We start from the raw sequence: 13769 nt of genomic DNA on the forward strand, positions 1-13769 counted from the left end.
TCTCTTCAGTTCGTCCTGACGCAGCGGGTAATTAAGGAGCCGGTATGCAAAGCCGAGGTGATTGCTGTGACGTCAGAACGAGCCGAAGCAAACGATTTCATACAATAGTCGCTGGCGGGGAACTCTGGAGATGGTGTGTTAGGAGCTGTAATTGCGACAATTTTACCTCCTTGGCAGTTTTGTCGAAGCAATTCTAGCTTCTAGTATAGATCTATAGATACAGTAGCCATTCTGCAGTACTTAAAGGCAACAGTACTGAGCGACCGCCTGTGAAACCTTGCACTGTGTGTGTGTGTGTGTTTTATGAAACGTGTGTTTCTTTCTCTCTCTCTCTTTTACTTCCTTATTCCCTCCCCCATGTGTAGGATTGCAAACTGGACGTAACCTCCCTGCCTATCCTCTATTCCTTCTCTCTCTCTCTGAGTTATTGGCTTGTTAATTGCAATTAAGATTAATGATGTAGTAAGTGTTATTAAGTAAACGTAATTAATGATGTCATTAAGAGTAAGAGACTGGATTCTAAGAGAAGGTAAGCGCGCCAGGGGAAGCCAGAAAGTTAGGTGGGCGGATGAGATTTAAGAAGTTTTGCGGGGCTAACGTTGCTGCAGCAAGCACAGAACCGGTTTGATCGGCGGAACATGGGAGAGGTCTTTGCCCTGTAGTGGGCGTAGTCTCGGTGATGATGTTGTTGAGATGCTATTAAGTGACAACGACGTCAAGTTCGGTCTATATGCCGATGATTGTGCCCTGTGCCCCATCGTTTCTAACAATAATGGTCAAGAGGAATTGCACAATGTTCCTTTTTTTTTCATTATTATGCCAGTGGAGTAGCACGTGGCATTGTTACTAACGCTAATGATCAACAGGAATTGCACAATGTTTCTTTTTCGTTATTATGCGAATGGACTAACACGTGGAATATGAACAGTAATTTTACTCAAACACTCGCCATGACCTTTGGTTATGAAAAGAAGCCACTGCATTTCTCTTGAGAATCTAATAATACTAGCCTGTCCCACGTTAGTGACTTCGAATGCCTGGGAGTTACTTTTCGCATATTTTAATTGAAATGGAACGCTCACGTTAATCGTATCATTGCAAAAAGCACTTCAGAAATTTGGTTACCTTAAATCTACTTTGAGAAATGCAACGATGTGATGGAAACGAACTGCTTACAAATCGCTATGCTAGTTCGCCCGATACTGGAATACGTTTCAACTGTTTGGTGCCCGCACCTAATTCGCGTGTGATATTGAGCATTAGAGAATCAACTCAGAAAAAAAAGAGCAATCAGATTCAGCTACGATCGCTGTGATCGCAGCTTTTCACCTTCATAACATGCTCACGTCTAATAATTTCAGACTTCGAAACGTTAGGCGCGCGCTGGAAGGAATAATCTTGCTGCCCAAGATTGTTTACACGTCATTCGGCGTTCAGGCACCATTCTCTATTATATCTTCACCAGCCACGGTGGTCTAGTGGTTACGGTACTCGACTGCTGACCCGAAGGTCGCGGCATCGAATCCTGGCAGCGGCGACGACATTTCGATGGAGGCGAAATGCTAGAGGCCCTTGTGCTTAAGATTTAGGCGCGCGTTAAAGAACACCAGGTGGTCAAGATTTGCGGAGCCCTCCACTACGGCGTCCCTCAAAAACACATCGTGGTTTTGGGAAGTAAAATCCCGGCAGTTGTTATTATATGCGTGCGCTCCCAAACACGTTTCTTTCTCTAAAGCTTTCGATAATTGTTTCTGAGGACGTCGTTATCGGTGGTCACACATACTCCCGAACCTGTCTAAAGCAATAATATAAAACGATTACGATAATAAGAAGGTATGAATGAAAAATTTTTTTCAATAGAAATGTAGTCGCACCGTGTCAGAGCTGTGAGCTTCAATCCATAAACCCACCATCTCTGACTTTCACTGAACATTCCTAAACTTTCTTACACATCTTTTGGTCATGAAAATTTTTCAGAGGATATTTTTCATGCTTACCTCAGCTTTCGGGCGCCCGGCTTGTAGTGTAGAAGGGATTGATCACGTTGCAGCCGCCGGCTGGGAGACGAGTAAATCCCCTACACGAGATCTAAACGCCACGACTGCGCGAAAAGCACTTGATGAAACGCGCGCGCGACGCCCCCCACAACGCCCAACACCCCTGCGAGTACGCGGGGATGCGGCTGACGTTGGTATAGAGGACTGCCTTATCTCAACAGGGCGAGGTTTACTGATAAGGAATCCCGTCGCCCGCTCGCAGCACGGTAGCACCTGAAAAGACTCCCCCCTCAAGGTGGCGGTTTGCCACCTTATCGGCGCGAGAGATAAGAGAGCTTCGTGAACGCCTGCCGGTGAGGAATTGCTCGGTTTCGAGATTGGATTGTACTGGAAAGACAAAAGGTGTGTGTGTTTCTTTTTATCCATCTCTCGGGCGCGCGAGTGTGTGTACGTTCGGTGCAGCTGATCGTGGAGAAAAAAAAAGTTGATCGTGTGTTTGTCAGATTATTTTGTGGAATGCTACTGTCGCTGTTGAGGTAACAGGCTTGAGTGTTTACTAGAGGAGAGGGTTGAGGGATGTGTATTGACAGCAGGAATTGCAGCTGAAAGTTTCTTAGCGTACCACGACGGATATTACGAGGCTAAAACTATCGATCTAGTTATCCAACGAACGAACTGATGAATGAATGAATGAATGAATGAATGAATAAATGAATGAACGAATGAATGAATGAATGAATGAATGAATGAATGAATGAATGAATGAATGAATGAATGAATGAATGAATTTTTGTTAAAACCACAAGAGAGGGTGAGATCGTCGATCATAAGAAGGCGCACAGGTTAGCCTCGCGAGGCACTGAGCAAGAAAATAAAGACAGAAAGCGTAAAAAACGCCAGGCCTGCGCTGAAACCGCAGCACAGTCACAGCGAAAGCTGGAAGAGCGGCGTTTCTAGAGCCAATTGTTGGAGTTTACCCGGAAATTCAGACTACCGGATCTTCTTTAAACGGGCTTCCAGCATTTTGCCTCTATCGAAATGCGGCCACCGCCGCCGGGGTTCGATCCCGCGACCTTCGGCTTAGTAGTCGAGCACCATAATCACAAGACCACTGCGGCGGTAGGTAGTGCATTCGTTTCCCTAAACCGCAAAATATTGCACTCGGAGCTGTCGTTTCTGCCAATAGAAGCAAGACATGCAGACGTGAGCAACGGCTTCACATATCAGGGCTCTGGATAGCATGGCTTGAGTTCAAACAAAGAGTCGTGCCATAGCAAGCCAACGTTGTAAGACCTGCTGAAATCGACCATTGCAGCCTTATGTGGCAAGAAAGTGAGCGACGTCGCTGTCCGCTATCTCGTCCAAACAAGGATATGAAAGAGTGTAAATAAAGAGATGGCACTAGAACAAAACTCAAAGGGTCCCTTACGCCTTTGCCTGAGACGAATCGAAGGCAAAAACCATCTTCTTTTTCTTCTCAGTTGGTGTATGGATCCTTCCCCACCCCCTTCCGAAAGTTTCTTGCGGCTAACGGGATTTTGCACTGCCTCCAGGATCGGAGGAACTGCAAGCTTTCTGCACTTCACCTGGTTCTGCACTGCCTCCGTGATCGGCCCACCTTTGACCAAGCGACGATGTCATCTAATGACGTCATCATGTGACGTTATAGTGACGTCGCAAATTTTGGCGATCTGTGATTTCATGACGTCATATGGTTACATCATCACGTGGTGCTTTTTTGCATCACTTGTGTTGACTCCAAAGTCGCCGACAATCAATTTTCGCGTTTGATTAGTCAACTAAGGCTTTCACCTTAATAAGGTAGTCGATTCAATCGCTTCAGCACTTCACGCAGCGACAAGGATGTGCGGAAGAAGGTTCAAACACACGAGAGTGTCTCCGCTGGAACGGGAGCACACGGAACACGATGGCGCCGTGTGAACATGTTCCGCAGCGACCAGGAACAAGGTGGACGATGCAACCCCCCCCCCCCTCCACCCGTTGCAACCGCCCAGCGCAATCTCCTATTGTTCTCTCATGGGGGGGGGGGGGGGGTTGCATGGTTTTCGCCCTGCTCCGTTAAGTACATATACTAACCGCGAGTGCTCAATACAAAAGCGCTATGACGCCTACCGAAAGCCGAGGAAATTATCAGGCGAACGTCGGAAAGAAATAGAAAGATAGAGCGTGGAGAAGAAGACCGGTCATTTACACCGCGCAGGGCGTATAACGGCCTTTGTTTGATATCAGCGATGGGCGCAGTGCGCAGTAAGGATGAATACGTTGAGCTTATGCTAGTCTGAATGCACTTATATTCTACTGACATCCGCACGAAGTGTACGGACGCCTGTACAGAGTTATTCCTAAATTCGTACATCCACTCACAGTGACATGTTAAAAGGTGTTTCTCCGATTCCCCGATTCGAATCATGATTTATGTATCTGTGTGGGAAGTTAGCTTTTTTGCTGTTGTGGATTAGATGCTACTCTCTTATATTTACGCACATATGATTATACGCACATATGCTGTTTATGTTGTTTATTTTTTCTTACAGAAGTAAGACGAACGCTTAAAAGTCAGTTGTATCGAACGACGGAATCTTTATTTTGCGTGATTTTAAAAGCTTTAACATACCAAAATGACACTGTGGACGAACCATATTATCTGCATGCTTGTAAGTAATGACGTGTTTGTACCATTGCAACATGCTGCTATCGTGATGGTGCAGCAGACAAAATAAATGAAGTCCTTTGTCAATTTCAAGTGCCCCCTGACGGGCTGTCTCGGCTAAGTAGAGAACAACGCGTATGAACGAAATCATCTGAAAGACTTTCATATGCCTTGTTTTTTCATCTAGGAGACTCATGGCAAACGATATCTTTAGTGTCGTTTATAAATGAGGAAATAAAATCGCCGTTCAAGGTAGTCATTCGAATGTCAACGTTCGTGTGTTCGAGTTTACTCGTGAAATTTTAATTTTTCCTAACAATCCGCTCTATCTGCGATTCGGTAACACATTAGCCATTCCCAAGCTGTCTCGAGTTATGCCTAAATGTACGCACAATTACATTCTCGTTCACACTGCGTTGCGAATGAATGAAGCTGCAACTTCATGGGACACTTCCACACAACCGCCTCATCGGTTATGCTCCCGGAACTCTCTGCTGCCCGGTAAGCGACGATGCCGTCTGTTGCTCGTTTCTCTGATCTCAAAACTGGATTGGGAGAGGGAGACAGAGAGCAAAGTCTTCTCTCACCCGTTTGGTTTCATTGGAACGATTCGAAGATCTCTCGAATTCCGCTCGTTCTTCGTCCGGGGGTGTAGCTCAGATGGTAGAGCGCTCGCTTAGCATGCGAGAGGTACTGGGATCGATACCCAGCACCTCCATTGGTGCTTTTTTTTCCTGTGTCACAAAAATTATTAAATGCGAAGCATTTCTTAGCGAACCTCTGGCACTTTGATCGTTTCTATCTACGTATCTATCTATCTAGCCGCCTACGTCTGGGGGCTCTCATGATCGCCTCCTTAACTTAGTGCCGACCAAAATTTGCATGGGAGGGTAACATGATTTAACGAATACGACTGTCGGGTTATGACATGAATAAAGTGAAAATCCTGTCGCGTACGTCGTCAAACCCTTTCCTCCAGACACGTGTGGCACATACCCGCTTACCACGGGCAGCGGTGCATGGGTATGCGCCACAGGTGATTGACAGTTTATGTCTACCCAGGAATGGCGAGAACAGACATTAAATGCGAGAGCGTTAAGAAAAACCGACATCGGCAGCGTTGACCCGACGAATGGAAAGAATGAAAATTAGGATTCCAGCAGGAATCGAACCCAAGCATTCTGCGTGGCAATCAGATATTCTACCACATAGCCACGCCAGGTCTATAAACTGGTTTGGAAAACGGCCTCTGCAGGCGTAATGTCGGTGCAACGTCAGTTGTGGTTGTGGTGCTTGCTATCTAATTTTACAAGAAAGCAATAAACACTATACATGATACTCATACGATGCGTATACTCCTACGATACAGACGTCATATCAGATTAACGTCTGTGGTTCCAATGTTAGCTCCGCTTTTATAGCAGTCTAATAAACATTCCATTTGTATCCCTATGATTCAGCGAGCTATATTCATGCATTGCTCGACTCCGGAGGAATACATTAACGAAAGTTACGTATGATATTCACATCATCGCACCTTAACTTGCACCTAGTCCGCCAGAACGACGCAGTGTCCTCTTAATTTCTTACGAGGCTGGGCGATAGCCTCATGCTGACCGAGGATGATGTCAGATTGATTGACAGCCGCTTTGTAGACTAGGCTACGTAGGCCACATACGCCCAGGTAGTCTACGAATACGACAAGCGCCATCCACTGATGTTGGTCTACGTAGCACTATCCAGGCCTACCAGCCTCGACGGCCCATACCTCACCAACGCGAAGGGTGACTTCAGATTCCAACATTTCGCCGGCTCTATCTATAGGCAATTTGTCGACGAATTGACCGAGGCATCCACAATTTCAAACGGCTGTACTATACCTCATGCTTCACTACACAATGACCCCTCGTCGGCGCGATCACGACCTGATCCGATAACATGCCATGACCAGCTGTTGGTGCTCACTGATCACGGGTATGATGACCTTGTTCAAGAATTGCCAGGAACTTCTTCCACACATGCACACGGGTTCGTGAAATGTGCGTGCGTTCTCTATCACAAGGGACAAGTATAAGCACTACATACCAGCTTAGGGCTTCTGGTGTTGGTATAATACCCACGTTGCCGTTGCCAGCGTTACCCAACTGTAAACAACTGGTTATATAACACATATGCGGCTCTACAACATATATGTGTACATATAAAATTTATACAAATCTTTAGCGTCATTTCGTAACGTTTCGCTCAGTAAAAAATATGACACCACAGTCACCTTCCCACCGCATGCTTCGCATCACATCGACTCCCACGGTACGTGGGATCTGCCGAATTTTTTTTATTTGTTATTTAAAACGAATAATGACGTTAATACTTGCGATGAATATGGCTGCCTTTGACTTAGGCGGAAATGTAACACGAAGTGGGGCATCCCTATTCTCTTTTTTTTTTCATGTGGAAGTGTCGAAGGTGCGACAAGGGCACGTACGGAGATCCTTTGTGGAATCGTCCGGGGGTGTAGCTCAGATGGTAGAGCGCTCGCTTAGCATGAGAGAGGTACTGGGATCGATACCGAGCACCTCCAACGTGACATGTCCTTTTTTTCTGCTTCATAAAAGGTTTTATTAATCTTTTTGTAAAGAATGATGATGGTAACTTTTATGACGTATATTAGTTATCTGAATAACTGTTCATGTAAGTTGATTGATTTAGGGATGGATGGATGGAAGGATGGGGTACCGCATACCAAGGTCTACTGGCGACAAACACTGTGCACATTTCCGCCCTTTCAAGTAGCCACTACGCATACCTCTAAATGACAATGGGAGAGAGTGCTAGCGAGACTTAACCCTTTCAGACGTCACCTATGAAGAACTGTGTGTACATCTGTGAAATCGATACAGCGTTACTTCAAGGCAATCGATATTATATAGCAGCAAAAATATAGTCATAATGCGTTAATTAATGTGTGGTATGGTAAATAATTCAAATTCAATTTTAAATAAATATCTACTTATTGTGAGGTTATTCATGCTCCGTTCTCGCATGAATAGAATGAAATCTTACGCCAGAAATATAGCGCCAATTCGTTTTCCGGTATGTCCATTTGGGACAAAGAAAATTTATACTTTTGACGCGGCTCGCGAGAAGGGGCACGTCGAACGACTCGTCTAACAGTGTAGTGCATTCAGCAAACTGATCATATACAACAGCACACTGCAAAATGAAGTTAAATGAAGAGAAATTTATTGTGTAGGGTACTCAATTCATCCAAAACGCAATGTAACTTGCGCTCTCTTATAGCCCCTAGTCGTTACAAATAGCAAAGACAAGAGGTGTACACAACTGTGTACATAGCGTGTCAAAGGGTTAAAGGGACACTAAAGGAAAAGCATGATTTTTCTCGTATTAGTAAATTACTCTTTAACAATGCCAAAATCACCGTGCTTGCCGCGAGAAGACGCTTGGTAAGCGAGAAAACGCGCAGAAAGAAAATGCGTGTGGCGACGCCACCTTGAAATTTCCGCGCCATTCACCATGACGTCCTAGATTTTGATGGCGTTTACTAGGCCCTACGCCGTTCCTAATAGGAAAAAAAAATGATGTGCATTCTCACCCGAGGGTGCTAGACTTCACATATCAAGTTTCAGGCAATTTCGTTGCACCAGTCTCGCGAAAATGCGAAAAAGTACACTTTGAAATCCGTGACGTCGCCCGCGGAGATTTCGGCGCCAAATTTAAAGGTGAAACCTTCACTTTGACTTTCTCCTCCGTTAATGAGCATATAAGGGTGAAGATAACGTCGTTAGAGTTCGCAGGGTACAATTTGCCGATCTAAACCGATTCACTGTTTCACTCTACTCTCCCTTGAAAAGAATCAAGTATACCACGCGGACACAACCGTGTCCACGAAGTAAACAATATAATCCCAAACCCGAAGTTTTTTTTTTTAAGGTGGACCATACACGTATACCTGCTTGGCATATACGAACAGCGAAACCGTACCCGCCATGGTGCTCTAGTGGTTACGGTGCTCGACTGCTGCCCCGAAGGTCGCGGGATCAAATCGTGGCCTTGCGATGGACTCGAAATGCTAGAGGCCCGCGTACTTAGATTTCGATGCACGTTAAAAAACACCAGATGGTCAAAATTTTCGGAGCCCTCCACTTCGGCGTCCCTAATAATCATACCGTGATTTCGGGATGCAAAATCCCAACAATTACTATTATGAACAGCGAAGTCGTCTACTGTGTTTCTAGGTCTGGTCTCTTCCCGGCGTGCGCCGAGCAAGCAGCCGGCCGCTCGTTTACGTGACCTTCTTAAATCTGGATTGGGAGAGCGAAGGCTTCTCTCTCACCCGTTTGATCTCATTTGAACGATTGAAGTACCTCTCGAATGCAATGCGTTCTTCGTCCGGGGGTGTAGCTCAGATGGTAGAGCGCTCGCTTAGCATGCGAGAGGTACTGGGATCGATACCCAGCACCTCCACTCTATTTTTTTTTTGTACGGCTCCGGCATGAACCTTTCCTGTTCACTTTTTTATTTTATTTTGTGCTCTTGTCACCTGTGAACCGACCGCAACACCACGGCACGTGACGTCAGCGAACCCCCCTCCCTTTTTTTTTTAAAACTAACACGCCAAGGATGACAAGGCGCCTTTGACAAAGATGGGCCCTCCTATCGAAACGTCGACGCCAACCTGTCTGAGGCACTCTATGTTCTGTTTTTATAACATATATTATTATTATTATTATTATTATTATTATTATTATTATTATTATTATTATTATTATTATTATTATTATTATTATTATTATTTGATATTCATACACACTCGAGGCAGAAGAAAGAGGCGGAGAGCAGGCTGGCAACTGCCCCTGTAGAGAGGCACAACGCCTGCCTACTCTTTCGGCAGCAGGAAGAGGAAAAGAAGATAGTACGAGAGAAAGAGGAAAGAAGATAGGAAGGTAAAGAAAAAAATTGACGAAGACTGAGACAAAAATAAGCAAAAACACCCACAAAAAAAGTCTAAGAACGGGTGGCCAGATACATTTGGTCCACAAGAGTCACTAGACAGAATAATAGTATCTTGGTGTTTACGTGCCAAAACCAGGATATGATTATGAGGCACGCCGCAGTGGACATCACCCAGGGATTTGGGACATCGCTTTTAGTTCGCCGTTTTTCACACCATGTGGCGCACGGACCTTCAACTTTCGAAAATTGGCGCGATGATGCATGCCGCGCTGCAGACAAAACGAGAATACGTATAAACAGCACGATACCGACTATCGCCACTGAGAGTGAACCGCAATCGCCGACTGATAAGAGCATCGCGTATACGACGAGCGGTCGGCTGGCTGCTCGATTTTGAGCGAGCGAGCGAGGAACTTTATTCAAAAATACCAAAGGGATAGGGAATATTTTTGAATCAGCAGTTTTTGTAGCAATGAGGGGAAAAAACTAGACGCCTAAAACACCGAAAGAAGGACGAAGAAGCACAGGGAAAGAGCGTCTCGAATGACGTTGCGCATAAAGTCCCTGGATATTTTTGGGAAAGTACCGTCCTTCTTTTAACCGAGCCGCCACGCCGAGCTCCCTCCTCTCCCGCCTTCCACCTCCCCGCTTCACGGGCCGTTGCCTGGGAAACGCGCGCGTTATCTGCGTGACATAGCATTCTTGATAGGAAGTGGCGCGTGCCGGGTTATAGGGCCGGCGCCCGCACGGTGGTCGTTTGGGAGAGGAGATAGATACGGTTTGGACACTTGGGAGAGGAGGGTTGGACACTTGGGAGAGGATATGGAGGAGAGTGTCGCTACTTTCTCTATATCAAGGGACTTTAGTTGCGCAGACGTTGCAGCGCTTCCAGGGTGGTGCGTATGGCTTCTCAGTCGATGTAGGAGACCTATTCTATTCTGTGCCGCACTCTGAGCTATTTGTAATTGTTAGAACCTGTATTGAAGCGAACGGAGTTCTAGCGTTTGAGAGGGCTGCAGGCATATCTTTAGATAACTTCATGACGTTGTTAGAATTTTATCTCACGTCGACTTTTGCAGCACATGATGGCCTTCTTTATGTACAGCGAAAAGGAATTTGCATTGGCTCTTGTGTCGCTCCAGTGTTGTGCAATATGTTTTTAAGCTTCCTTTGACACAGAATTAGCTCAAGTACTTGACGATGCAAAGGTGCTGAAGGTGTTTCGGTATGTGAACGATTTTTTAGTTATTTTAAACACTAATCTTTTGTTGACCACCACTAGCTCAGTGGATGAAATTCTAGCACTTTTCAGACAGCATGATAACGGTCTTTCGTTCACGCATGAGCTTCCCATTGACAATAGATTGCAATTTTTAGACTTGAGCATCACTTTCTCGGAGCGACACGTGTGCTGGGCCTATCGCCCACGTTCGCGCAAAGAGCTGTTACCTTTTGAGGCGGCTCATTCTAAACTTGTTAAAAGGGCCATTGCGACCATGTGTCCCGAGGGAGCGCTGGCGAAATCTTGTCCTCACAGTATGCAGGATAGTTACATGGATCAGGTTAGGCGGCTGCATTCAGCTGGCTATCCTAACTCTGTCATTGTATCCGTTGCCGAAACCCTCCTTCAAAAGTTGAAGGGCACAAAGAAAAGCAGGCAGCCCATGGTCAGAAGACCTATGGTGGTACCTTATGTTCATAAGGTAGCGCACAACCTTAAGAACGTGGCTAACAGGTACAATGTGCCTGTAATTTTTTCTGCACCACGTAAGTTGGCTGGCCTATGTCCACGTATTTCTAAACCACCGAGGGCCTCCACTTGTGGGAAAAAACCCGCTTCGAAGTATATGTAGATTGCTTGGCGGGCGTGGTGTATGAAATCCCACTTAGTTGTGGTCGGGTTTACATCGGCCAAACTGGTCGGTGTTTGAACGACAGAGTTAGGGAACATGAGCTGTCACTTCGAAATAATTCGGCAGCACATTTGCCTGCACATTGCCATTCGTGTTCTTGTAAGGCGAGGTTTTCGAGCGTTTCCGTTCTTGCCAAAAGCTCAGATGCTCTGGCCCGGGTATTAATGGAAGCTGTTAATGGATAAAGAAGAAAGACGACCTGTGTGTAAGTGACACATCAGTGGTTTTGCGCATGTCTGAGTTCGAATTTTGCTCGTCGTTGCTTGATTAGATATGCCTTTCTATTGACCTCGTGTATTTTTTTTTATGTGTAGTGACTAGCTGATGCAGTGCCGTGTGCGCATGTGTGGCGCGGCATAAATAGTTTCTGCGTTTCTTCTGAGAATAAACCAGTTGCGAGTGACACTCTTTCCCTGTGCTTCTTCGTCCTTCTTTCGGTGTTTTAGGCATCTAGTTTTTTCCCTCATTACGATGAACCAACTAGCCCAGCAACAAGCACTTCTAAGTTTTTGTAGCGCTGGCTACACTTGCCTAGCCGGAGCCGATTTCGCGTGGATCCTCATGAGCCGTGCTGCGCATGCGCGAGGATCAGTGATGTCACACAACTGGCTCACCGGAGCCGGCATCTCACGCGCTCTCCGCCACCGCCGCGCGCGGCTCGCCACTTCTGGTCTGCGCGTTCGGGAGGAGTGGCGTCGTAGCCGCGGCAGACACAATGGCGCTGGCGCGCGCGCAGCTATTCGTCTTCGCTGTGCAGTCGCCGTCTGACACTGCGCTGGAGCCGCTTGATAGCGCCTCTGACTGGCGTTTGCAGGTGGGTAACGCCTTGGAGAAGGAAAGCGCAAATGCTGCTCAACGGTGCAGAAGAGCCGAGAAGCTTATCTCATCGGATCCCGAAGTAGTTGCCTGGCAATTAGCGGTTCAGCGTACGAAGAATGAACACAAGAATGCTAATAATCGTAGACAATCTGGAAAGCTAAGAATAATCAGCTGAACCATTGCTAACGCTACGTATATCCTGGCATAGCCGAGCTAAGCCACAGCAAATTTTTTTTGCAATGAATGTGTGCATACAATTCGCTTGGCTGTGCTTGAAAAACACTCGAAAGGGCGTGCTGCCCTTCCTCTCGTCCTTTTCAATACATTTCTTCGGCCCTCGCGGGTTTCTTGAAGAAAGTAAGGACGTCCGTTCGTCGCTTTTTTAAGTGCGAATGCACTTTATAAGTGACCCTGAATCCGCCGTCCCATAGCAACGGCGCGAGGAGCGGAGAGGAGCGTCTGTAGCAACGGCGCAACGGCGCAGCGACGTCACGCCCCACGTGACTGCGCGCGCTCCGCCCTCCGCTCCGTGGCTGCGCGCGCCCCGCGCATTGCCTGTGGTGATGAAGGCCGGCGGCGAGACGCCGAACGAAAGCGTGCGAAGCGAGCCGAGCACCCCGAAGCCGATCTGGCGCGGGGACGCGCGATGCGTGAGCGAGCGCGGGCTTCAAGCGAGACTTCCTGGACCGCAGCTTCGGATATAGCTGCGCGGTGTGCGATCGACTGTGGTTCGACAACAACCTGAGCGCCATCTCGGGCGTGCGCAACGCCGCCAACAAGTTGAACGCGTTGCGGGTTCTTTGGAACGAGTTCGGAAGACAGATCATCATCATCAGTAAAAGTGCTTTGCACTTAAAAACGGCCAGACCTCCGTGGGTCGGCTGGCGCGTGCTCTCTCGCTGCCGTCTCCTTCGCTCGGCTCTGCAGTTTAGTCGCGCGCGCCCCCTCATAGCATCACCCCGTGCTTCGCACTTCCTCATACTCCCCTTCGGGGAAATGCGGGTTTTTTAGATTGCGTTTTCGCAATCTAAAAAAAACCTACTTCAAGAAAATAATACCAGCTTATGAGGTGGTGATGACGGTTTGAGAATACGCAGAGGAAGACTTGACGTCCCCGATATTTGTTGGAGTCACTTTACGAATGAATTAGTTTGCGCTATTGCGTTAAGACGCCCGGCCACGTCGTATCCGCTGCCAGAGACAATATTTTTAAGAGCTCAAGAAGGAGCAGAAATAAAGGCAGAAATTGATTCGAAATGTGCGATTGCTCAGTGACCTTTTGAATTTAAGGATTTTAAGTAAGATGCTTTAATTTAAACAACGCTCCTTACGTTTCTCAAGCGCATGCTAAAAGACTTCCGAAATAACGTGTTTCATTATGCACATGACAAGCTA

General features: G+C 46.8%; 2 non-coding genes across 2 annotated transcripts; both read left to right on the forward strand.

Annotated features, from left to right (window-relative positions):
• Positions 1 to 5313: 5313 nt before the first annotated feature.
• Trnaa-agc (transfer RNA alanine (anticodon AGC)) lies at positions 5314 to 5386 on the forward strand. Its single transcript has one exon. It is a non-coding gene; the product is annotated as a tRNA-Ala (tRNA).
• Positions 5387 to 9080: 3694 nt separating this feature from the next.
• On the forward strand, positions 9081 to 9153 carry Trnaa-agc (transfer RNA alanine (anticodon AGC)). The gene has a single exon. It is a non-coding gene; the product is annotated as a tRNA-Ala (tRNA).
• Positions 9154 to 13769: the final 4616 nt, after the last annotated feature.

The sequence above is a fragment of the Rhipicephalus sanguineus genome, chromosome 10 (assembly GCF_013339695.2).
Source record: "Rhipicephalus sanguineus isolate Rsan-2018 chromosome 10, BIME_Rsan_1.4, whole genome shotgun sequence".
Lineage (NCBI taxonomy): Eukaryota > Metazoa > Arthropoda > Arachnida > Ixodida > Ixodidae > Rhipicephalus > Rhipicephalus sanguineus.